Below are 27,355 nucleotides of genomic sequence, written 5' to 3'. Positions count from 1 at the left end.
TAAATGTAAGGTTATACACATGGGAAGAAGGAGTCAATATCACCATTACACACTGAACGGTAAACTACTGCGTAAATCTGACATGGAGAAGGACTTGGGGATCCTAGTTAATGATAAACTTACCTGGAGCAGCCAGTGCCAGGCAGCAGCTGCCAAGGCAAACAGGATCATGGTGTGCATTAAAAGAGGTCTGGATACACATGATGAGAGCATTATACTGCCTCTCTACAAATCTCTGGTTAGACCGCACATGTAGTACTGTGTACAGTTTTGGGCACTGATGCTCAGGAAGGAGATAATGGAACTAGAGCGGGTACAAAGGAGGGCAACAAAATTAATAAAGGGGATGGGGGAACTACAATACCCAGAGAGATTAGCAAAATTAGGATTATTTAGTCTAGAAAAAAGACGACTGAGGGGGGATCTAATGACCATTATAAGTATATAAGGGGACAATACAAATATCTCTCCGAGGATCTGTTTATACCAAGGAAGGTGACGGTCACAAGGGGGCATTCTCGGAGTCTGGAGGAGAAAAGGTTTTTCCACCAACATAAAAGAGGATTCTTTACTGTTAGGGCAGTGAGAATCTGGAATTCCCTGCCTGAGGTGGTGGTGATGGCAAACTCAGTCGAAGGGTTCAAGAGAGGCCTTGATGTCTTCCTGGAGCGTAACAGTATTGTATCTTACAGTTATTGTTAGGTTCTTTAGAAGGAAGTAGATCTGGGGATTTATTCTGACAGAATTTTATAGGCTGAACTGGATGGACTAATGTCTTTTTTCGGCCTTACTATGTTAACTTGAATGACACGCATTTTTTCACATTGTGTACTGGAAAATGGGAAAAAACATTCCAAGTGAAGTATGCCTCAAAACTACTGGAACAGCATGTCCATCTTGAACTGTCCTCCCACCTCTCCTCCTGCTCCCTCTTTGACCACTATTACAATCAGGCTTTCAACTGCATCACTCAACTGAAACTGACCTAACTAAAGTCACCAACGACCTAATAACCGCCAAGCGCAAGCGACACTACTCTGTCCTCCTTCTCCTGGACCTGTCTTCTGCCTTCGACACTGTGGACCATTCCCTCCTGCTTCAGATTCTCTCATCTCTGGGTATCACAGGCTTGGCCTTATCCTGGATCTCATCATATCTAACAGACCGAACATTCAGTGTCTCTCCCACACCACCTCCTCACCTCGCCCCCTCTATGTCGATGTTCCTCAAGGCTCAGTTCTAGGACCCCTACTCTTCTCCATCTACACCTTTGGCCTGGGACAGCTCATAGAATCCTACGGTTTGCAGTATCATCTCTATGCCGATGACACGCAGATCTACCTATCTGGACTTGACCTCACCTCCTTACTGACCAAAATCCCACAATGTCTGTCCGCTATTTCAGCTTTCTTCTCTGCTCGCTTTCTAAAACTGAACATGGACAAAACAGAATTCATAATATTTCCCCCATCTCACTCTATCCCTCCACCAGACCTATCCATCAATGTCCATGGCTGCTCACTTTCCCCAGTTCCGCATGCTTGGTGCCTCGGGGTGATCCTCGACTCTGCCCTCTTTCAAGCCACATATCCAAACCCTAGCCTCCTCCTGCCGTCTCAAACTCAAAAATATTTCCCGTATCCGTGCATTCCTTGACCATGACACCACAAAAACACTAATGCATGCCCTTATCTCCCACCTCGACTACTGCAACCTCCTACTCTCTGGCCTCCCCTTCAGCACTCTGGCACCACTCGAATCCATTCTACATTCTGCTACCCGACTAATCCACCTGTCTCCTCATTATTCCCCAGCCTCTCCCCTATGCCAAGCCCTTCACTGGCTTCCGATCGTCCAGAGGCTCCAGTTCAAAACCCTAACGGACATACAAAGCCATCCACAACCTGTCTCCTCCATAAATCTGTGACATGGTCTCCCGGTACTTACCCACACGCAACCTTTGATCCTCCCAAGATCTCCTTCTCTACTCTCCTCTTATCTCTTCTTCCCACAACCGCATACAAGACTTCTTCCGTGCTTCCCCCATACTCTAGAATTCTCTACCCCAACACCTCAGACTCTCGCCTACCATAGAAACCTTCAAAAAGAACCTGAAGAACCACCTCTTCCAACAAGCCTATAACCTGCAGTGATCCTCAGTCTACTGAACTGCCGCACGACCAGCTCTACCCTCTCCTAGTGTATCCTCACCCATCCCCTGTAGACTGTGAGCCCTTGCGGGCAGGGTCCTCTCTCCTTCTGTACTTATGTGTATCTTGTATTGCTCATATTTATTGTACTTGTCTATATTTGCCCCTTTTCACATGTAAAGCGCCATGGAATAAATGGTGCTATAAAAATGTATAATAAGTGAAATTCAGAAAAAAAAACAATTCCACAATTTTTGTTTGTGTTTTGTTTTCTCAGTGTTCATTCTGCAGTAAAAATGACAAATATCATAATTCAGGCCAGTCCTATTATGAGGATACCAAACTTGCATGTTTTTTGTTTTAAAATTAATTTTTAAAAAATCATCTTGAGTTGCCTTTTTCAAAATGTTATATTTTTATTTTTTGGTCTATAGAGCCGTGTGACGGTTCATTTTTGTGTGTGGTAACCTGATGTTTTAATTGTTACTATTTTGAGGTATATGTGATGCTTTGATCGCCTCTTATTGCATTTTTTTGTGGAGTTCCGTAAACCAAAAACCTGCATTTCTGGCATTTAGATTTTTTTTTTCTCGTTACAGTTTTAACAAACTGAATTAATTTTCATAGAAAGGACTTTTCTGAACATGCTAATACAAAGTGATTTTTTTAAAATTTCTATAGTGTTAACTTGGGAAAAGGGGAGTAATTCAAATTCATAAAAAAAAATTTCTTTACTGTTTACTTTGTTAGTCCCCTTAGAGCAGGGGTGAGGAACCTCAGGCAACAGGGCCATTTACGGCCCTTGATGACCTTTTATCAGGCCCCCGAGCAGATTCTCAGGGACCGCATTCTTGGGCAGGGAGCTGTATTTTGATGGCCACAAGCTCATTAATTTCTTCTTGCTCTGTTGGCACACACACACAGTGTTCACTACTGAACATTGAAGGGCATGCAATGAAAGATTAAGTCATGAAACCAGAGTCAGGATGTGGGCGGAGTTTGTACGGCCCCCGAAGGATGGTATAAATATCCAAATGGTCCTTGGCAGAAAAAAGATTCCCCACCCCTGCCTTAGAGGATTATGATTGTTTGATTTATATATTGAAAATCACTGTTGTCTATGATGCCCGGCCGTTGTATGGATGTCACAGAGGAGATCATATGACAGGCATAGAAGGGTGTTTACTCCGTTCTCGGCTATCATAGTAAACTCCCCACATCATGGGAGACTCACCAAACGTATGGCGGAAGGTTCTGTGGTCTTATGACCAAAATTGAACTATTTGGCCACCAAGGTAACCACTATGTCTGGCGCCAAACCAACACAGTTCACCACCCCATGAACACCATCCCCACAGTAAAAAACATAGTGGTGGCATCATCATGCTATGGGGATGTTTTTTGGCAGCAGGTAGAGGGAAAATGGTCCGATTCCAGGGAAAGATGGTGCGAAATACAGGGATATTCTTAAGCAAAACCTGTTTTAGTTTGTCAGTGATTTGAGACTGGGATGGAGGTTCACCTCCATCAAGACAATGACCCAAAGCAACACTTGAGTGGATTAAGGGGAAACGTGTAAATGTTATGGAGTGGCTTAGTCCAATGCCCAGACCTTAATTCAATTGAAAATATGTGGTCAGACTTGAAGATTGCTGTTCACCAGAGGAAGCCATCTAACTTCACGGAGCTGGAGCAGTTTTAGCCAAGATGTGGAAAGCTCATAGAGACTTAAGGGGGCTTTACGAGCGATATTGCTAGCGATATCGCTATGTGTGATACCTCAGACCGGCTCCCCCGCTGGCTATCGCTGTTCGCGCGAGATCGTCCAGGTCCATTTCTCGTCGGCTGCTTCCTGCTGGTGCCGATGAGAGACATGTGGACGCGAGCAGGAGGACATCATCATCGCCGTGTCTGAAAGGTAAGTAACGACCGCTGCTGCGTCGCTGGTGAGATCTGCCTGTGTGGCAGCTCATTAGCGACCATTTAGCGATGCACCAGCGATCCTGACCGGGTCATATCGTGGTCGGGATCGCTGGTGCATCGCTAAATGTAAAGGGGGCTTTATCCAAAATGACTTGCAGCTGTAATTGCCACAAAAGGAAGCTCTACAAAGTACTGACTTTGGAATGGAGGGGGTGAATAGTTATGCACAGTGAAGTTTTCAGTTATTTTGTCCTATTTGTTGTTTGCTTCACAATAAAATGAAAACCAAATGTTCACATTTGTAGGCATGTTATTTAGATGAACTGATGCAAACTCTCAAGAAAAACAGTAAAATTCCAGGTTGTGAGGTAGCAAAACACAAAAAATGCTAAGGGGATGGGGAAAATACTTTCGCAAGCTATTGTAGTTGTACAAATTATAACAGTACAGCAGCATAAATAGAAAGTCACAAAATAAATCTGTAAGGTTTTTAAAAATCGATTTTAATGAAGAAATAATTCCATTCCAAAATATAGACACACAGTTATAACCACTTAAAAATAGGACATGTCCCATGTAGGTTCCAACACACACAAAACAATACTTAACAGCAATACAAAATTTTCCATACAGTAGTAGATTTGTGACAATACCAATGAAAATTGTCAAATTTTTTAGTGTTTCTGTTGTTGCGGTTTTCAAGTGGTCAAGTGCACTAGTTATAGAATTACAATTATCAGTAACCTTGAGATTTTCTTAGTTTGCTATTTTTGGTTGTGAAGGTACAAGGCCTGTTCCAATATTGAGGATCACTCATATCTGCTTTGTCTATTAGTATGACTCCACTTGATAAACGACGCAACCTGAGGCTGCCCATATTTACAAGGTCTATCTACAATGAACTTATCTGTTTCCTGCACAATGACTTAGCAGCTGTTTTGTGGGCTGAACACATGTTCCAGCTTCTTCAGTGCCAAACCAACGGAATCAGTGGGGTAATCACTCCACAGGTAATAAGAATAATAAAACTTCTTAATACCCTTTTCAACCCACAAAATTTGAGCTCCTTTACTCTGTGCACTTGACATGAGTATTACAAGGTGGGAAGTAAACACTAGAAATAATACCTTTACTAACTATTACATGACCCATGCAAAGGAAAAGGAAAACACAACACAAAAGTATCCTAGTAAAGTATCGTAATGAAGGCCACGCAAATCATATGCTAAAAACTGCAAATATTCTACATTCTAAATTACCTCACTGTATACATTCTGTAACCCTCAAAAAAGCAATATCTGGAATCCAGCCTGTTCTATGGTTAAACCCTACATATGTTTACCACGGTCTAAAGTAGGCTACATGAATCACTTAAAATAATAGTTGGAAATATTATTTCAGTCTCAAAGGGTAGAAATGGCTGATCCTATATTGCCAAACACTTCTCCAGAAAGCTCCCTGCAGATAACCCTTAGGTCTCATTCAGAAAAGTGTGAAAATCGGTCTGAGATTGGACTGCCATGGATCTCCTGACCCAAGAGTGACAACTTTCTAGAAATACATGAAGCGGTGAGTGTCTGGTTGGGAGAGCCGCGGCCAGTCCATGCAGCGATGGTCAGTGCTCAGACCGATTGGCACAGACGTCTGAATAAGCCTTTACACCGACTTCTCATATGAAAGCACCAATGACTGTGACATACCATTCATCTATTTTTTCATGGCACTTTTTCTTCAACTCATTTTTAGGTCATGAAAACAAATCAAAGAAACAAAAGCTATAAACCATAATAGATAAAAACAGATATTATAGAATACCATGCAGTTATTATATAGTGTATAGTAAATATTCTGTAATCTGGAATTAATGGCACCTCAAGAGTCAGATTATCATATCTCTGAACATAACATCACAAGAAACTGTGGGGAAAAAAAAGATCAAAGAATACAAATATAAATTCTGCAAAATGATATAGCCTGAACCATACATGATTGGAAACACAAAGGGATCCATTGTAGATTGTGTGAAGCTTGCCATAAAGTTCTGCTGAAATAACTGGTACCCTCCAGCCAGAGGCATGCCAAAAATTCCAAGTGTTCTTCAACCAATGGATAATATAGGACCCCAAGCGCAAAATCGGGTGCTCTTAACTACAAAGATACTTTATTATGAGAGCTTTGTCAGAGACTGTGAAACACAGCTCTACTGAAAGGGATTCCAGGTCTTTGGAGCACTGGGAACCATAGATGGTCCCATAACATGAATCTCCACCAATTATCTATGTGAAATGTAAAAGGATATATTTTTCTTGAAGTAAACTTTAAACCTAGATATTGTCCAATGATATGCCACTCACAACATTTTTAAATATCTAGATAACCATTCTTTCTGATCTACTGAGATCTTGCAGCATGAAAGAGTTACGATAAAAGCTAAGTGCTGGGTGACACCAGATTAAAGAATTACTACTACTAAATTTTTTAAGATAAGTTGGAATAAACACATTTGAACAGTAACAAAACCACTTCAGGATTTGTTTTAGCGAAGCAAAGTAAAAATAAAAAAAACCCTGAAGCGCTAAAAGACCTTATAAAATAATTATCAAGTACACAATACACAAACCTTTATTCATCCCCCAGATTTATCAACCGCCCCATGATTTTCAATTGAGGACATCCTTATGGAGGTATCTGGATACAGAGGTTTAAAGCAACAAGAGTTCAGTCTAAAACATACAAATGTAAACAACCTTGGTTTTGTGAGGTTAAAGGGGTGAATCACTTTCTGAAAAGATTTTTCTATAAGTGCCCTTAGTAGTTAAGATAAAAAAATGCCCTTACTTGCGCTGCCCAGGTCCAGCAGCTTCTGTGGCTACTCCCAATGTCAGTTGTCTGTAGCGCTGATATCATGTTGACAGTGCTACAGACATCTGTATTTGAGTTGAGTGACTCTGCCAATGCAATGGCATGGGCTCACTGACTGCCACTGAGCTTAGCTGTCGGCAGCGCTCTCGACATGACGTCAGACTACAGACAACAGGGTTGGGGAGTAGCCAGCGAAACTCAGCAGAGTAAGTAAGAGACTTTATTTTTTACTACTAGAACTTATAGGAAAACTTTTCTGAAAGAAGACAACCCCTTTAACCTTCAATCAGTGCATACATATGACAACGCTTTTCAGATTATGCATTCACATTGAATTGGCAGGCACCTGGAAAGGAACCAAGGCCGGATTTATACATCCATTTTTCGCAACTGTGTCTGCAACACAACGCATGGAGAGGCTATAGGGGTCTTCTTGACCCAAACTCGGCAGCTTCATATATGTCCGGTCATCCATGAAACTTGGATGTGTGAGTCTGGCCTTGAAGGACAACATCTATTCAATTCATTATCTGCAATCCCGTACATTATAATTAAACTCCAACACAGCAGCATATCTGTATAACATCTTTAAACAAGATGCATGTCAAGCAGTGTGATATAAGGGTCCTTTCCTGTAGTCGCCCTTAGCAAAAGGTAACTGTTGGATGTACTTTGAACTTTGTCCCTGTCCCTACCAACCTATCGCCCCTATAGATATTACGGACCAACTACTTTCCAGTATTATATACTTAAAAGGCCCTTGTCTGCACTGTATGTCTGGTTTCAGAAAATGATTGTATTCTGTATGAAGTAACATTGGTGGAGCATCATTCTTTGGAACTTTGCACCATGCGGCTCCTCATGTAAATTAATAAATTCACCACCGTGTGTTATTTCCCGTATGAAAGGGGTGTGTCCCTTTACGTTCTGACACTTAGCACTGATGATTGGGCATTATCAATGAGTAGGCACAAGCCTTCCACTAGTAACACTCACTTGTCCATTTATAGTTATACATTTCTGTGCAGAATACCAAGAATTGCACAATGCGGCGTTTTAACCCCTTAATGACAGCCAATATGTATTTTAACTGACCTGAGATATAAGAGAACAGCATCCCCATACAAGTAACAATCCAGCAGCTGTACACTATAGCTGACAACTTGCTGCATCAACCACAATCAGCGTTTGCACTATCCAAATCTGTTTAACCCCTTAGATGCTGCTGTCAATAATGACTACATCATATAAATGGTTAACAGAGTGTGAGGGCTCCCTCTTTATCCCCATCAGCACCCTGAGATCATGATTGTGTGGTCTTGATGTTTGCCATGGCAATTCATAGCCAAATAGCAGCCTTAGGCCGGGGTCACACTAACCGACGCAAAATACAGTCCGTAGTTTACAGGCGTAATGACCCCTAAATAGTGATCCGTATGTCATCCGTAAGCAAGGTGTGGTCGCATATTTTGCACATATAAGCATCCGTATGTAATCCGTATGCCATCCGTATGCTGAGATTTTCTCGCCGGCTTGCAAAATGGACATATAATGGAGCCCTATGACAGGGTTTATAACACAAACCAAAGAATAGATATAGACATTGAATACATATATATACACTCACTGGCCACTTTATTAGGTACACCATGCTAGTAAGGGGTTGGACCCCCTTTTGCCTTCAGAACTGCCTCAATTCTTCGTGGCAGAGATTCAACAAGGTGCTGGAAGCATTCCTCAGAGATTTTGGACCATATTGACATGATGGCATCACACAGTTGGCGCAGATTTGTCGGCTGCACATCCCTGATGCGAATCTCCCGTTCCACCACATCCCAAAGATGCTCTATTGGATTGAGATCTGGTGACTGAGGAGGCCATTTGAGTACAGTAAACTCATTGTCATGTTCAAGAAACCAATCTGAGATGATTCGAGCTTTAGGACATGGCGCATTATCCTGCTGAAAGTAGCCATCAGATGTTGGGTACATTGTGGTCATAAAGGGATGGACATGGTCAGCAACAATACTCAGGTAGGCTGTGGCGTTGCAACGATGCTCAATTGGTACCAAGGGGCCCAAAGAGTGCCCAGAAAAAATTCCCCACACCATGACACCACCACCACCAGCCTGAACCGTTGATACAAGGCAGGATGGATCCATGCTTTCATGTTGTTTACGCCAAATTCTGACCCTACCATCCGAATGTCGCAGCAGAAATCGAGACTCATCAGACCAGGCAACGTTTTTCCAATCTTCTACTGTCCAATTTCGATGAGCTTGTGCAAATTGTAGCCTCAGTTTCCTGTTCTTAGCTGAGAGGAGTGGTACCCAGTGTGGTCTTCTGCTGCTGTAGCCCATCTGCCTCAAAGTTCGACGCACTGTGCGTTCAGAGATGCTCTTCTGCCTACCTTGGTTGTAACGGGTGGCAATTTGAGTCACTGTTGCCTTTCTATCAGCTCGAACCAGTCTGCCCATTCTCCTCTGACCTCTGGCATCAACATGGCATTTCCGGCCACAGAACTGCCGCTCCCTGGATTTTTTTTCTTTTTCGGACCATTCTCTGTAAACCCTAGAGATGGTTGTGCGTGAAAATCCCAGTAGATCAGCAGTTTCTGAAATTCTCAGACCAGCCCTTCTGGCACCAACAATCATGCCACGTTCAAAGGCACTCAAATCACCTTTCTTCCCCATACTGATGCTCGGTTTGAACTGCAGGAGATTGTCTTGACCATGTCTACATGCCTAAATGCACTGAGTTGCCGCCATGTGATTGGCTGATTAGAAATTAAGTCTTAACACACAGTTGGACAGGTGTACCTAATAAAGTGGCCAGTGAGTGTATGTGTATATATATATATATATATATATATATATATATATACACACACACACACACACACACACATCATTGAGACACATATATATATATTTATATTTCAGAGTTCTTCATAGCAGAATAGCCACTAATTCAATTGCCGGCTTTTGTGAAATCATTCCCCAACCCGACATGAAATGACTCATGGTTTACATACAGTAAACTATTTCATGTTTTCTTTTGTATGTCTTTCATTAGTAATTAGATGAGGGTTGATGTGTTTAATTTGGGAGGTGTAGGTGTTAATTCGTTGTAAAAAAATGTGTGGGCTCCCGCGGTAATTTGTCAATGCAGGAGCCCATACATTTAAAAAAAATAAAAAAAAGCCGGCAATTGAATTAGCGGCTATTCTGCTATGAAGACTCTATATGTGTCTCAATGACATGTGTATACAGTATATATATATATATATATATATATGTATATATATGTATTATATGTGTCTATATCTATTCTTTCGTTTGTGTTATAAAACCTGTCAGTGTGAGTTTACTGTATCGCGCACTGAATTGCCGGCTTTTCTAAAGGACACTGGGTGCGTATTTCTCGCAAGTCACACATCTGGTCCGTGTGTAATGCGTATTTTTAGCGCACCCATAGACTTGCATTGGCGTACTACGGGCGTAGAACGCTGACAATCGCAGCATGCTGCGATTGGCACGGACCGTAGAATACGCCCGAGAAATATACGGCTGTTGGGAGCTGACCCATAGAGAATCATTTGTCCGTGTGTAATGCGTGCTTTTAACGCCTCTCACTCGCCCGTATTCGTCGCCAGTGTGACCCCGGCCTTAGAGTCTGCCGGCTACAGTAACATGTACAGACGTTAGCGACATTTAGGTGGTTGGTAAAAATCCATTTTTCATTCCTGTCATGCCACTTTGTATTAATTCCTGAAAAGCACCTGAAAGGTTAATAAACTACCAGACAATAGTTTTCAGTATGTTAAGGTGTGCGGTTTTAAAATGGTAGCACTTTTGGGGATTTCCCAAAATATAAGAACCCCAAAGGAATTTCAAACCTGGATATGTCCCCAAAATTTTTTTTTATTCAATTTTCCTCGAAAAAAATGAAAAATTGCTACTACATTTTTAAACCTCCTAAAATGCTAACAAAATAGAAGAACATTTTACAAATGGTGCTGATTTAAAGCAGACATGAGGGAAATATTATTTATTAATGTTTTTTTCCATGGTATGACTATCTGGATTAAAGGGACAATCATTCAAAGTTTCAAAATTGCTATTTTTTTTTTTTTTTTTTTACATTTTTCTCAAATTTCTGATATTTTTGTAAATAAACACAAAACATATCGCTCTAAATTTACCATTAGCATAAATTATAATGTGGCACAAAATAAACAATCTAAGAATCAGTGGGATTTTTTGAAGCGTTCCAGAGTTATTACCACAAAGTGAAACTGGTCAGATTTAAAAAATTTGGCATGTTCACTAAGGGGTTAAAAAAGTGCCCCATAAATATGAAATAATCAGTAATGCAATGGTTTAAGAAAACACGTCAGGAAAACTGAAAAGTCATCTTCAAAATCACCTTCAGGCCAGTGTCACGAGTGTTGATTCTCTCTGGAGAATCGGCTCCATTATACTAATGGCACTCTGATCAAACTCTGATCAGTGTCGGCTTAGGGCCCCGTCACACATAGCGACACACGAGCGATCCCGACAACGATATGACCTTGTCAGGATCGCTGCTGAGATGCCAAACAGGCAGCTTCACAGCGATCAGCACCAGCGATGGGAGGGTAACAAGCGATGCACGTCGCTTAGCTACCCGCTGTGTATGTTAGAAACCAGAGTGCTGGTGCAGGGAGCTGGTAACCAAGGTAAACATTGGGTTTCTAAGTGCCGCGTGACGCATAGAAACCCGATGTTTACCTTGGTTACCAGGCTCCAGCTCGCTGGTCTCCCGACTGCCACACACAGCGATGCGTGCTGGCCAGCGGGAGACCAATGATCAAAAAAAGGTCAAGGCCATTCGAGCACGATCAGCGATACCCGGCAGGGGGACGGTCGCTGATAAGTGTCACACACAGCGATCTCGCTGGTGAGATCGCTGTTGCGTCACAAAACTTGTTTGTACCATATCTCCTAATTTACCGTCAGGACTATGCTCATATTCAGACTTTCTGTGTAGACTAATATAGCAGTATATGATACATTGGGGCGCATGACTTTAGTAAATTACAATCCAGCGCCCACATTATGATCATATTGCATTTTTTCTTTCTGGCGGCATAGTACTGTGTTTTGAGCCCCATTATTTCCACTTTTGGATGCCATGTATCTGTGATACCCTGGTATACACATCTCCTTTTATCTTGTATGTGTGTCTTATATGTACTTTAATAAAGCAATGCGTATTTTATGGCAATATGCTTCCTTAGTCTGTTTGGTTAGTACCAATATATAATTGACAACTAGGAGTTACCATTGCCCTTGTCAATAGGCTGTATACCTACAGGACATGACCAATCAGTGCTGGTAGTGTCAGATTATAGGGATCTGCGAGGAATGGGACACAATACAATATTTTTCTCCCAGAATGGTTATTCCACATTAAATGCAAAATACTGTGCCGTGGATATCTGGGCTGCACTTAGACTGTTCTTAAGCAGAGGAAAGCTGTATGTCCTGAGCAACTATCAAGAGGGATGATGTTGATTTTCCAACAATCATGACCTATGGGTGGTAAAATTAGGAAATACCCTTAAATAGATTTGTCAGGTAACAATCCAGGATCTCCTCGTTTACGGTTGTAAAAATGCTTGCATTTGTTCAGAACCCATTTCCACATACACAGGAAACCCTGGCTACACTCGTGCACCATTTTTATTTGCTCTACTAAAGGTTAGGGGCCCCTGCAACAGGATTCTTACACTTTAAGGACCACTTTATTCTTTCATTTTCAGACCCTCCCTTCATATTTTGTTTGCAACTCGCTATTTTCAGACTTGTCTCTCCCAGTAATAAATGTTGGACATGATTTCCGTGAACCCAAAATGCTGTTGCCTTCACTAGCTCTCGTGTATCAGTATAACTTTATTTTTCTACATCTAAGACTACTTTCGCACATAGCATCTCCAGTGTGGTCCTCCCGTAGCCGTGGTGCCACATTTACTGCTGTGGAAATAATTACAAGGAAAAGGAAAAAAAAAAGGTCCAGCTTTGCAAATTCTTTGGTTTTGAGAAAGAACAAGCTATTGTTCGAAACGCGTAATCTACTACTTGTTACTCATGTGAACACACCATTTTTTGCTCTGTCTTGGACTTGTTTTTAACAATAAATTGGACTTGAATTTGCAAAGCTGGACCTTTTTTTTCCCTTTTCCTTGGTCATTGCGTGAAGACTGCACGTGGTCCAGGCTATCCACTACACCTGCCTTCAGGTGAGCTGGCTTTTTTTTTTCCTTTTTTTGGATATAATTACAAAGTCGGGGCAGGGAAGCTGCACGTTTCTATCTTTGCATTGCAAAGGGTCAAATTCGCACCTAATATCTGCGACAAAAATCGACTTGCTGCCTGATCCCAAACCCACAGCTCCTGTCAATTTATGCTGTGGATATATTGCACAATATGTGGAAGAGATTATTGAAAATCTCATGCGCTATTTTGCCACTGTGAAATGTAGTGGATTTTTCACAAGTGAAAATGCAGCGAAAATCTGTGTTTTCACGCTGTAGGAATTTATCCTGACCTTTACTACATTCAATGAAAGATCTACATAACAGAATAGTCTGTGTGATCTGCCCTCTCTGAAGACTCGCTTTTCCCCCACTCCACGCTGTGCTCTGCTTTGCACAATATTCTTCCTCTACTTGCGGATACGTCTAAAAAACAAGAGAGGAAATGTTGAGCAAGTCACCGCAGAGAGGAGCACAGGAGTAGTGTCCTGTCTGATCCATTTCAGGAGCAGCCTTAATACACTGGGCTCTACAAATGCAAAACCATAGGACATTTTTAATGAAAAGAAGTTGCTTAATTTATCATTTAGGAAGGAAAATGTTAGTGAAAAGGTGTCCACAGCCTTTAAGTACAGCTCCTTTCAGAGATATATTCCACACCGGCTTTATTTAACAACTAACATAGAAAATGAAAAGTCAACAATTTTCTAACATGACAAATAAATTCCACTGTGTACACAGACATTTACTACATGACAGTTTTCCTGCCCTCCTCAGCCATAATCCAGTGCATCTCATTAGTAGGATTGTGTGTTTCCCTTATTGTCATGCAAGCCCTTGTGCTTTTCACTGCTACCCTTACTTGCCCCCAGCACGCATGCAAAATGTCTGGCGGCCATAAGGCATTCAGAAAACAACGTATACTTGCCGCTTATATGTAGGGGGACATTTTGCTGCATATTTGTGTGTATGTTATCACGTCAGTAGGACCTCGTAATATCACGTTGCTAACCCTAAGGGACAGATTTCCTTTACTCGCAAGCATGCTGCAATGCTGTAACAGTGACCTACAAAGGCTTAAAAAAAAAGCAAAACAGTTTTAAAAAACACAGTTCATATTATATATGAGCAACAAACCACAAAATAACGCCGAAAAGAAAAATGTGAGACAACAGCAATATGGTAGAGAATATGTTTTGGGGATTTTATGGCACCTGTGGTTATAAACAGCGTTATCATTTCAGCTGGCAAGGTCGGGCATGCTGTGCCCAGTAGCAGTGAGAGGGTTAATAATGAGTAGCTCAAAACATAGTTCACAGTTTTAATAGCATCTGTGTAGATTGCAAAAACTAGATTCTAGCACAATGTATAATTTGTCTACTTTTTTTGTATATGATAGTGTCTCTATTGAAAATGAAAAATATATATATTTATATATAGATATATACACTAAAAACGTATATGGCTGATTTGTGAGCTCTTGAGAGGAAAAGAAATACAAAAATTATACAATTAGCCCTAAATTTATTATTTTATTTCAATGGGCTTTGTACACATAAATCTCTGTACCTTTTCAGAACCAATAAAAATAAATGTGAATCAATGCATTCAATTCTATCCAGTGACTTAAATAGATGTAAGGAACTCTAAGCAACTGCTGCTCTACTGCCATCACCGCTCCAAACTGATATCCAGGATTGCAGTCCCACGTAGAGTGCAAATCCTGCTGTAGTAGAATTAAATAAAAAGTGCTGTTCTCGTTAGAAGTGATCACATCCATGTTCACTGCCGGCTGCGGGAGCCAGTAGCTGTCTCAGTTGTTATAGTCCCAGCTAAAAAAGAGGGGGCTTTACCGCAGCAAGACCATGCATTACACAATGGCTGACGATTCAAGGGTGACGTTTGCCTCCATACTGCTACTAGATAAGTGGCTGAGTAGGTTCAAATGGAACTAAGGCACTCAGACAAATAGTAGTAACAGCTGCTATCATACAAATCATTGGCTTCTGAGGTCCACCACGACGTGGTGAGAGAGGATCTCCTCTGGTAGTTTGGCGAGTGACAGAGAAGACATTTGCATACACCTGGTTGATAGATTCAGTGTTTCGCTACAGTGCATTCACAAGCTTGTCTGAATACTTCTTTTTCCTTCCACTTGGAAGTAAGGGAGATTTCACTTCTCAAAAGACGAGACAGCCTGGCAATCTGCATTGATTGACAGCTTGTCTACGTCTGACATATGACAATGAAGAAGTATGTGCAAATGGCTATATTTTTTAAAAATGAGAAATATAATTTAAGATCAAACAAAAGTTTTTGTTTTCTTTTGGAAAGTAATAATTATAACACACATCTACAAACTACACGGCTTAGAACAAATGTGCTCTGCTACATTCCGGTGGATTCTGATGGGGTTCATTGTACTAGAAGATGCAGCAGGTGAGGTCAACCTGCATTTTTCCTGCGGGATAGATGGTTGACATCCACGATTTCTCATGCTACGTGCATCTTCTCCATACTACGACTTTTCTGGAACAAAGTAAAAACAGGATAGATTCAGCTTACATTACCTAGATAAATACATTACATCTGGATAATTACTAAGAACCCAATTCATGACGAGCAGTGACGTTCGCTAGGCCACAAATCTTGGAGTGGGGTATGTGGTGAAGCGCACAGAGAAGAACCCCACTTGTCCAACGATCTCAATTAATGAATAAGGAACGTCTGACTAGCACATTTCATCAAGACCGGCATGAAAAAACAGGATTTTGGTTGCTTACCGTAAAATCTGTTTCTCAGAGTCTTCATTGGGGGACACAGAAACCGTGGGTGTGTGCTGCTGTCAATAGGAGGTTGACACTATGCATGAAAAAATGTCAACTCTGCCTCCGCAGTATACACCCCTCCGACCGGCTGTAGGACAGTCAGTTAGTGAAAAAGCAGGAGGAGACATTATCATGTAAGTCATCATATATTCATTACACGTAATAAAATCATGGGCGGGCGCTGTGTCCAACAATGAAGACTCTGAGAAACAAATTTTACGGTAAGCAACCAAAATCCTGTTTTCTCTTTCATCCCATTGGGGGATACAGAAACCGTGGGACATCCAAAAGCAGTCCCTGGGGTGGGAAAAGACAGAAACTTCCTTCAGGTCGGAGAACTCACCACTGCCGCCTGTAAGATTCTTCTGCCTAGGCTGGCATCCACTGAAGCATAGGTATGGACCTTAAAGAACCTTGAAAAGGTATGCACGGACGACCATGTGGCAGCCTTGCACAACTGCATGGCTGATGCCCTGTTGTGTACCGCCCAGGAGGCGCCCACCGCCCGGGTTGAATGGGCCTTGACCCCAGCAGGGGACACCCTGTCCTTTACTTGGTAGGCTTACAGAATTGCCATTCTGATCCAGCGGGCAATTGTTGCCTTAGAGGCCGGCAGGCCTCTTCTCACCCCATTGGGGATAGCAAAGAGCGAGTCCGCCTTCCTGAAGGGAGCGGTCCTGGTCAGATAGATCCTTATCGCCCTCTAGCTTATTCAAAGAATGCTCCAGAGGATGGGTTGGAGCAGGACAAAATGACGGAAGGATTGTATCCTCGTTCAGGTGGAAGGCCGATACCACCTTGGGAAGAAAGTTAGGAGGAGGCTGCAAAACAACCTTGTCCTGGTGCATAATTAGGAATGGAGGGCGACAGGACAATGCCGCTAATTCTGAAACTCACCTGATAGAGGTGATGGCTACGAGAAATACCACCTTCCAGGACAACAAAGACATGGGAGATTCCTGTAGGGCAGGGGTGGGGAATCTTTTTTCTGCCAAGGGCCATCTGGATATTTATACCATCCTTCGGGGGCCGTACAAACTCCGCCCACAAAGTACATCCTGACTCTGGCACTGGTTTCATGACTTAATCTTTCATTGCATGCCCTTCAATGTTCAGTAGTGAACACTGCGTGTGTGTGCCAACAGAGCAAGAAGAAATTAATGAGCTTGTGGCAATCAAAATACAGCTCCCTGCCCAAGAATGCGGTCCCTGAGAATCTTCTCGGGGGCCTGATAAAAGGTCATCAAGGGCCGTAAATGGCCCTGGGGCCTGAGGTTCCCCACCCCTGCTGTAGGGGTTCAAAGGGTGAACCTGTCAAGGCTTCCAAGACCAAGTTAAGATCCCATGGAGCCACAGGGGATCTGTAAGGAGGGGCCGTATGTGCCACTCCTTGCAGAAAAGGTCTTAACCTGTAAGCGGGAGGTCAAATTTTTTTGAAAAAGAATAGAGAGAGCAGATACCTGGCCTTTCAAGGAACTTAGGGCCAGACTGCCATCTAACCCTGCCTGGAGAAAAGCTACGACAGATGGCAGGGAACAGGGCATAGGTGTGATGTGACTAGACTCACACCAGCCAAAATAGGCCTTCCAGGCTCGATAATAGACCCTGGAAGAGGAAGGCTCCTAGCCTGGATCATTGTATTAATGACTCGGTCTGAAAAACCCGCTGCTCTCAGTATTGTGGTTTCAACGGCCATGCTGTCAAATTGAGCAACTGAGAATTCGGGTGGTAAAACGGCCCCTGAGCCAGGAGATCTGATCGGTCGTGGAGTCTCCAGGGGGTGCCTGTGAGAAGATTGATAATTTCTGCGAACCAGGCCCTCCTGGGCCAGTACAGGGCGATCAATATGACCGGCACCCCTTCCGCCTTGATCTTTTTTAGCAGTCTGGGCAGGAGAGGAAGGGGAGGGAACAGGTAAGGGAGTCTGAACTGTGTCCAGGGAATGACCAGCGCGTTGACCCCTATTGCTAGAGGATCACGGTATCTTGAGACAAACTGTTGGACCCTTCTGTTCTGTTGCGATGGCAGGAGGTCCACATCTGGAGTCCCCGCCCAGGAGGCGCCCACCGCCCCTGGCATATCTGACGGAACACTTCATGATGTAAGGACCATTCCCCTGCCGCGAGCCCCTCCCAACTGAGGAAGTCGGCGGCCTTGTTGTCTGTGCCGGGAATGTAAACTGCCGAAATTGCGGTTTCTGCCCAGTTGAAGATTCTGGATACCGCGGCCAGTGCCCGTGAACTTCTGGTTCCCCCTTGGTGATCGATGTATGCCACCACCGTGGCATTGTCCGTTTGACTCCGGACTGGCTGGTTGTTGAGGTATCTTTCCCAATGTAGAAGTGCTAGAAAGACCACCCTCAGTTCTAGAATGTTGATTGATAGTGAGGATTCTTGCCTCGACCATCGTCCCTGGACAGTCAGGTGGCGGAATACCGCACCCCAGCCCAGGAGACTGCACTTGTAGTTACTACCTGCCAGTGGACAGGGGGAAAAGACCATCCCAGATGAACAAGGGGGAGGTCAGCCACCACTTGAGGGACTCCCTGGTCTGAATGGAAGGGTGGAAAGGGCGATCCAGCGAAGAGATGGACCTGTCCCACTGAAGGAGGATGTTCCTCTGCAGTATCCTGGAACGGAACAGGGCAAAGGGTATTGCCTCTGACGCTGCCACCATTCTTCCCAGGACTCTCATGGCAGCGCGAAAGGGTAGAAGCCGGAATTTCAACTGAGAGCGAATTCCCTGCTGGAGGGTAATCCACTTTCTGTCTGGGAGAAAGACCCTTGAGCGGCGGGTGTCGATTACCATTCCTAAGAATTCTAGGCGTTGTGTTGGTGTTAGGTGGGATTTCTCCCTGTTTATGATCCAAGCAAACCGGGACAGCGTGTTTAAAACTACCGCTAGATTTTCCTGGGCCTGAGCGAAGGAGGGCGCCTTGACGAGAATATCGTCGAGATATGGTACCAATATTATGCCTCTGACCCTTAATATAGCTACCATCGCTGCCATAATCTTTGTAAAAATTCCGGGGGCTGTTGCCAGCCCAAATGGCAGGGCCACAAACTGGAAATGCTGCCTTTGGACAGCAAAACGCAGAAACCTCTGATGTCCCTGAAAAATGGGAACGTGTAGGTATGCGTCCCGGATATCTATGGAACATAGGAATTCCTGATCCTCCATAGACATAATTACCGACCGAATCGATTCCATCCTGAAATGGTGTAAGCGGACCCATCTGTTTAGCCTTTTGAGGTCTAGTATGGGATGAACTGAGCCATCCTTTTTTTGGTATCACAAACAGGCTTGAGTAAAAGCCGGTAAAACGTTCCTACTCGGGAACGGGGACGATTACTCCTGGGTTAAGGAGAGAGTCGATTGCCGCAAAGAAACCTAGAGCCATAGCAGCGTCTTTGGTGGCTGCAATAGAAAGAAGCGATGTCGCGGAAGCGCGTTGAAGTCTATCTTGCATCCTGTTGATACTGCCTCCCTTACCCAGATATCCTCTACTGAATTCTGCCAGACATCTCTGAAGAGGAGAAGGCGGCTTTCTAGTCTGGGAGAGGTACTGTTAAGGGAGTTGGACTCCCTGCTGGTGTCAGGCTGAAGTGGCTCTGCCCGGCCTTGACCTGGTAGCTCTGCTGTTGGAACTGTGGGAATGCCATGATGGGGTGGCCCGAAATGATACCTTCCTCCTATCTCTCGGTGCTTGCGACCTCTGCGGGCCCTGAGCATAAGTGCCTGTCCCTGGGGTACGGTGAAAGGGCTAAGCCCTACGTATGAAAACATATCGACGAGGCTTGGCCTGAGGGAGAAGGAAGCTTGTTCCCCCTGTTGCATCCTTAATGATTTGATCTAACATTGACCCAAAGAGGCGGGTGCCCTGAAACGGCAGATTGGTCAGTGATTTCTTTGAGGACAAATCAGTCTGCCAAGCCTTTTGCCAGACCGTCCGCCGGACGGCTACCATGTTACTGGATGCTTGAGCTGCACAAGACGCAGCTGATACCATATACCTCCCGGTATGAGAGATTTGATCTGCGAACTCCGCCAGTTCCGCTGGTGGTGCCCCGGCCAATATGTCCTGTCTGAGGTGTTTGGCCCATTCTGTAACAGACTTAGCTACCCAGGCTGAGGCGAAGGCTGGACACAATGTAGCGGCTGCTGCCTCAAAGGCGGATTTTGCCAGGGATTCTATCCTCCTATCATTGGGATCTTTTAGGGCTGCCCCACTGGCGAGTGGGAGGACTGTATTGGTAGCGAGTCTGGACACTGGTGGGTCCACCGAAGGGGAGGCGGTCCAGTTGGCGGTGAGATCTTGAGGGAAGGGATATAGAATCCCAAAACAACTCCCTCTCTGAAACCGCCTGGTTGGGTTTTCCCTTTCCCTGGCCAACAATTCCTCAAAATCCTTGTGGGAGGCGAAGACCCTAGAGGGGGACTTATGACGCTTAAATTAAAAAAACCTGATCATTAGGTTTTGATGTGGTGTCCCCAATGTTAAAAGTCTCATTGACTTCGGCAATGAGGCCCTGAATCATATCCTTGACACCCTGGGACCGTTCTAGCCCGTACTCAGAACCCTCCTCTGAGTGTGTCTTTGATAATGCCTCGCCTGATTCCGGGGATGAGGACCGGGAGGAGGCAGACGGCCAGAGGAATTCTGGTGGTGAGATGGAGTGAGAAGGTGACCTGGGTTGGTGGTCCTGTCTAAACCTTTTACGGCCTCTAGAAGGCCCAAAAGGAGGCTCCTTTGGTGCACCTGTGTCCACTGGAGTCTGAAGTGGCAATCTGTTAAGCACCATTACCAAGGTCTGTGATACCTTGGTAAGGTCAGCAACGGACCTAGATAAGGAAGAGGCTCATCCTGGACACTCGCTGTCTCCCGTGGCGATGGATGGCCCCTGGGCGGCAGGCAAGGTGGCTTCCTCCTGCTCCAGGGGTAATGTGGGAACTCTGACAGGCAAAGCGGAGGGGTTGCACCTGCTCTCGAGCGTAGGTGACATTGTAGGTCTGCTGCAATCTGAGCAGACTGGCGAGGACTGACTTGAAGGAAGCCTGACATTGCATTTGGTACATACAAAATATTTGACCAAGGTCACTGAAGTGGATGAGGATGAGGAGCTGGATTGCTCTTCCTTGGGCATACAGACAGGTTTTACCTGGTGCCGACCGTCGGGGGTAGAGTGTGGAGTGAGGGAGCAACCTCAGATAACTCTCTCCTCGACCCTCTCCAATCTGGTTTCCGCTCTTTACACTCTACTGAAACTGCCCTCACTAAAGTCTCTAATGATCTTCTAACAGCTAAAGCTAATGGTCACTACTCCATGCTAATTCTCTTGGATCTCTCTGCAGCATTTGACACTGTGGATCATCAGCTCCTCCTCACTATGCTCTGTTCCATTGGCCTCAAGGACACCGTTCTCTCTTGGTTCTCCTCCTATCTCTTTGACCGCTCCTTTACTGTATCTTTTGCTGGCTCCTCCTCTCATCTGCCCCTTACTGTTGGGGTTCCTCATGGATCGGTTGTAGGCCCCCTCCTCTTCTCTTTGTATACTGCCCCTATTGGTCAAGCAATCAGTAGATTTGGGTTCCAGTACCATCTCTATGCCGATGACACCCAATTATACACTTCTCCTGATATCACGCCTGTCTTTTTGGAAATCACCAGTGATTGTCTTACTGCTATCTCTAATATCATGTCCTCCCTCTATCTGAAACTGAACCTGTCAAAAACTGAACTCCTTGTGTTTCCTCCCTCTATTAACCTACCTATGCCCGACATTGCCATTTCCGTGTGTGGTTCCACCATTACTCCCCAGCAACATGCACGCTGTCTTGGGGTCATACTTGATTCAGAGCTTTCATTCACCCCCCACATCCGATCATTGGCTTGCTCTTGTTATCTGCACCTCAAAAACATTTCTAGAATTCGACCCTTTCTTACTTTTGACTCTGCAAAATCTCTTAATGTTTCTCTTGTCTGGACTATTGTAACTCTCTACTAATCGGTCCTCTTAAACTCCCCTCTCCAATCCATCCTGAATGCAGCAGCTAGGATCATATTCCTCACCAATCGTTATACCGATGCCTCTACCTTGTGCCAGTCCTTACACTGGCTACCCATCCACTCCAGAATTCAGTATAAACTTATTACCCTCACCCACAAAGCCCTCCATGGCTCAGCACCACCCTATATCTCCTCCCTCGTCTCAGCCTACCACCCTACCCGTGCCCTCCGTTCTGCTAATGACCTGAGGTTAACATCCTCATTAATCAGAACCTCCCACTCCCGTCTCCAAGACTTTTCACGAGCCGCGCCAATTCTTTGGAATGCACTACCCAGGCTAGTACGATTACTGTATTTTTCGGACCATAACAAGCACTTTTTTCCCCAAAATTTTTTGGGGAAAATGGGGGTGCGTCTTATGGTCGCAATACACTTACAAATCCTGTTGCGGCGGTCCCGTAACGGCGGTCCCAATGCAGCCTTCCTGTGCTCTGTGGTGCGGTGGGGTCGGGGCTCTGTAGTGTGGCTGCAGCAGGGCTCTGTGCTGCGTGGGGGGCTCCGCCGTCATTTCGTTAAAGCCCGAAAGCCCCCCGCAGCTCCGTTGATGCAGCGTGGTGGCCTCCAGAAAGATGGCCGCCGGGAGCGGCGCATACTCAAATTCAAATCACGGCAATGAGATTTCATCCAGAGATCTCGTCTCCCGAGAGCTCGGGACAAGATCTCGGGAAAAGATCTCGTTGCGGAGATCCAAAACTGAGCAGCGGCCATCTTTCTGGAGGCCCCTGGCGGCCATCTGTCCGGAGGTCTCTGCGTCGCAGCAACCACAGAGCGGCTGCATTTGGACCACCACCACGGGACCGCAGAAACAAGATTTGTAAGTATATTGTGACCAGAGCACAGCCACCCCACAGAGCACAGCCAGCCCACGGACACAGCTACCCCACAGAGCACAGCCACGCCACAGAGCACAACCACCCCACAGAGCACAACCACCCCACAGAGCACAACCACCCCACAGAGCACAGCCACCCCACAGAGCACAGCCACCCCACAGAGCACAGCCACCCCACGGAATTCGGACTGTAAGACGGACCCCCATTTGACACATTATTTTTTTCCCCCTATTTTCCACCCCAAAATTTGGAATGCGTCTTATGGTGCGGTGCGTCTTATAGTCCGAAAAATACGGTAATCCCCAAACCCCACAGTTTTAAACTCATTTGTTCAGACTGGCCTATTGCCTCAACGCATTAACGTAAATATCCCTATGTGGCTCATTTCTAAATTTTTTACCATAACCACGTTCCTCGCAGCATGTTCTCACATGCTTTTTGCATTTAATAGCCCTCTGTGTCTGTACTGTTACATATTTAGACTGTTAACTGGTTCATGCAGCAACAGGAACACCCGATTCTTACACTAGGGAAGGTCCAAACCATAAAAACAATAAAAGCAATTGTTACCATCCACCTTTCGTGTCTCCCCTTTTCCCTTATAGATTGTAAGCTTGCGAGCAGGGCCCTCATTCCTCTTGGTATCTGTTTTGATCTGTGTGTTTATTGCTATGCTATAATGTCTATTGTCTGTACAAGTCCCCTCTATAATGTAAAGTGCTGCAGAATATGTTGGCACTATAGAAATAAAATTATTATTATTATTATTATTATTATTAGTGCAGTACTCACATACCCACGACCTGTGTCCCCACCGCATCTGCCGCCCGAAGGCTGATGAGAGAGAGCGAGGTGAACAGCCCTGCCTAAAAGCCTTATGAAATCTCTGCCCGGAAGTGGTGGGCGGGGCCCTGCTCTGGCCTCCTGGAGCACCAAGATGGCGCTGGTACAGGAAGAGGAAGCCGGGGGGCGGAGCCTGCCAGGAGCCAGAATCTGGCGTCGGCCGTGTTGGGCTCCTGCTGGAGCCCAGGGCCATAACGCTGCCACAGGAGGAGGCTGGAACCGTGCTGCACCGCTTGCTTGAAAGTAAGTGTTGGCTCTTTAAGTATAGAGCCATGGGCTGCAAGCCCGAGTGCTGATTAGAGTGGTCACATTCAGCCAGAGCGGCTGGTGAGCAGATCATACAACGCTGCAGCCTCTTTCCTTCAGTTCACCCCGTAACAGGGGTCGGTTTATCTGCATGAAAAGATTGCTGTCCCAAACCTTTTCTGCAGGGCGTCTCTCTCGATCATCAGGCTCTGGTGGGCGAGTAATGGGAGACGAAGGTCAGGACCCGGAGCTGCCACCTGAACACGAGTCCTGTGTTAGGGGATAGGGTCCTGCCCGCGGAATTCATGAGGAGACGGGGTGGCAGTACACGCCGTACTCATAATCCCGGTGTGGGAATACAGATGTAGCATATCTAGTCTGTATCCCTCCATGGTTACCTGAAAAGGAACGACGCACATTGAGGTAGGCATGGGTCTGCGAAAGACCTCTGTCCACCTCCTGCTGACACTAAGCAAAACGGATTGTCCTACAGCCGGTCAGAGGGGTGAAAACTGCGGAGGCGGAGTTAACATTTTTTTCATGCATAGTGTCAACCTCCTAGTGACAGCAGCACACACCCACAGTTTCTGTGTCCCCCAATGAGACAAAACATGGATTTTTGTGAGTACTCACCATAAAATCCTTTTCTCCGAGACGCTCATTGGCAGACACAGATACTGTGGGTGTATGCCACCGCCATCTGGAGGCTGACACTAGCCAACAACACAAGGTTAGCTCCTCCCCCGCCGTATACACCCTCGCCCTGATTGCGAGCGGAAGCCAGTTCAGTGCAAAAGAAGTAGGAGAACAATAACAATCAGCCTTAATGCCGAAAACAATATGTCTGGCAAAGAAAAATCCACTCTGATATTCACAAAAGAAATACACATTAATTAAATAAACTAGAGCCAACTTGGCTAATAGGGTGGGTGCTGTGTCCCCCAATGAGCGTCTTGGAGAAAAGGATTTTACGGTGAGTACTCACAAAAATTCATGTTTCTCCTTAGTCTCATTGGGGGACGCAGGTACTGTGGGACGTCCTAAAGCAGTCCCTGGGTGGGAGATTGACTCACCGATCCAAGCTGCATGCACCTCTTCGCTCAAAGGTGCGCCACTGCTGCTTGGAGAATCCTTCTACCCAGGCTCGCATCCGCCGAAGCCTGAGTATGGATACTGTAATGTCTAGTAAGTGTGTGCAGGCTGGACCAGGTCGCTGCCTTGCATACCTGTTCCGCCGAGGCCTGATGCTGAAGCTCCCAAGAGGCGCCCATTGCCCGAGTAGAGTGCGCTTTGATCCCTGATGGAACTGGTGCACCTCTGATGCGATAGGCCTCCTGAATAGTTAGACGGATCCATCTGGCTATGGTCGCTTTTGAGGCCGCGAGTCCACTCCTGTGCCCCTCAGGGAGCACGAACAGCTTATCCGTCTGGTGAAAAGGTGCCGTCCGTGACACGTACCTCCTGAGTGCTCTCACCAGGTCTAAGGTGTGAAGAGCTTTCTCCACGCGATGCACCAGTGCCGGACAGAACGAAGGCAAGACAATATCCTCATTGATGTGAAAAGAGGACACCACCTTCGGAAGAAAGGGGGGAGCTGGTCTAAGCACCACCTTATCCTTGTGGAAAGCGAGAAAAGGTGCTCTGCAAGACAGAGCCGCCAACTCCGAGACTCGCCTAACAGAGGCAATGGCTACCAAGAATACCACCTTCCAAGAGAGGAACGATAATGAAATATCCTGTAGCGGCTCAAAAGGCGCTTCCTGCAGAACACTCAGGACCAGGTTAAGGTCCCAGGTGCCCATCGGCGCCTAATAGGGAGGTACTAGATGAGAGACTCCCTGGATGAAAGTCCTTTACCTGCATATTAGTAGCAATCTTTCGCTGGAAAATAATGGACAACGCCGATATCTGTCTCCTAAGGGAGCTCGGGGCCAGCCCCGAGTCTAGGCCTGATTGAAGAAAGGCCAAGATGTTGGGAATAGAGAATGTCAGGGGCGAACGACCCCGCTCTCGACACCAAGTGAAGAAAACTTTCCAGGTGTGGTGGTAAATTCTCGCCAAGGTCGGTTTCCTGGCGCTGACCATTGTAGCGACCACCTTACGCTCAAAACCTGCTTGAGTTAGAATCCAAGATTCAACGGCCATGCCGTCAAAACACAGGGCCCCTGAGTTCGGGTGGAAGATTGGTCCCTGGTGTAGTAGATCTGGGCGCTCTGGCAGTCGCCATGGGACGTCGGTGAGCAGCTGCACAAGATCTGCGTACCATGCCCGTCGGGGCCAGTCTGGTGCCAGCAGAATTGCTGGGACCCCCTCTGCTTTGATCTTCCTGACGACCCTCTGAAGCAATGGCAATGGGGGAAACAGGTATGGAAGGCGAAACTGGTTCCATGGTGGGACCAACGCATCCACCCCGAACGCTCGTGGGTCTCGTGACCGAGCGACGAACACAGGTACCTTGGCGTTCATCCTGGACGCCATCAGATCCACATCCGGTGTTCCCCATCGTTGGCAAATTTGCTAAAATATCTCGGGGTGCAGAGCCCATTCCCCAGCCACAACCTCTTGTCGACTGAGGAAGTCCGCTGCCCAATTTTCTATGCCTGGGATGTAGACTGTCGAAATTACCGACTGGTTCTTCTCGGTCCAATGAAGCACATGTGCTATCTCGCGCATGGTTGCCCTGCTGCGCGTGCCCCCTTGAAGATTTACATAAGCCACCACCGTGGCATTGTCTGACTGTATCCAAATGGGCCGTCCTTCTAGGAGGTGCTGGAAATGCTGCAGCGCCTGCCAGATCGCTCGTATTTCCAACAAGTTGATAGGGATACGAGCTTCCTGTTGCGACCACCGGCCCTGGGCCGTGTGGTGGCGAAAAACTGCTCCCCAGCCGAGGAGACTGGCGTCGGTCGTGACCAGTCTGGGGGGGAACAGTTTCCCCTGAAGAAGGGAGGATCTGGTCGTCCACCACTCTAGTGATTGCCTGACCTGAGAGGATAGCCGGCACCTCTGATCGAGAGTGAACGGGTTCTTGTCCCATGCTGACAAGAGAGCGTGCTGTAGGGGGTCGAAGATGAAATTGAGCAAACGGAATTGCTTCCATTGCTGCCACCATCTTCCCTACATTAGTATCCTCATCCCAAACCGAATGGTGTGAGGGACCGGCTGCTGGAGCTTCTGGACTCCTTGTCGGAGCGCTAGGGCTTTGTTTTGAGGGAAAATTACCAACCCTTGGGAGGTATCGAAGACCATTACTAGAAAAGCAATCCTCCGAGCTGGGACCAGAGATGATTTCTTCCTGTTGACCA

The 27,355-nt window shown here is 45.7% G+C and overlaps 1 protein-coding gene across 17 annotated transcripts in view; it reads right to left on the bottom strand.

The window, feature by feature from the left end:
- Nucleotides 1-13,769: 13,769 nt before the first annotated feature.
- DTNA (dystrobrevin alpha) overlaps nucleotides 13,770-27,355 on the bottom strand; it is a 377,884-nt gene continuing 364,298 nt past the window's right edge. For 16 of the 17 annotated variants that reach the window (XM_073583762.1, XM_073583761.1, XM_073583755.1 and 13 more), the window contains one exon: nucleotides 13,770-15,762. The gene's annotated coding sequence lies outside the window, so the exon portion shown is untranslated. Of the gene's footprint in view, nucleotides 15,763-23,175; nucleotides 24,449-27,355 lie in introns of those variants that run through there. The other variant, XM_073583757.1, reaches the window with a different exon arrangement.

This window comes from Dendrobates tinctorius, unplaced genomic scaffold, assembly GCF_039654945.1.
Source record: "Dendrobates tinctorius isolate UK_male_01 unplaced genomic scaffold, ASM3965494v1 ptg000081l, whole genome shotgun sequence".
Classification (NCBI taxonomy): Eukaryota; Metazoa; Chordata; class Amphibia; order Anura; family Dendrobatidae; genus Dendrobates; species Dendrobates tinctorius.
The sequence above is the reverse complement of the archived record's forward strand: the minus strand, read 5'-3'. Positions and strand labels throughout refer to the sequence as shown.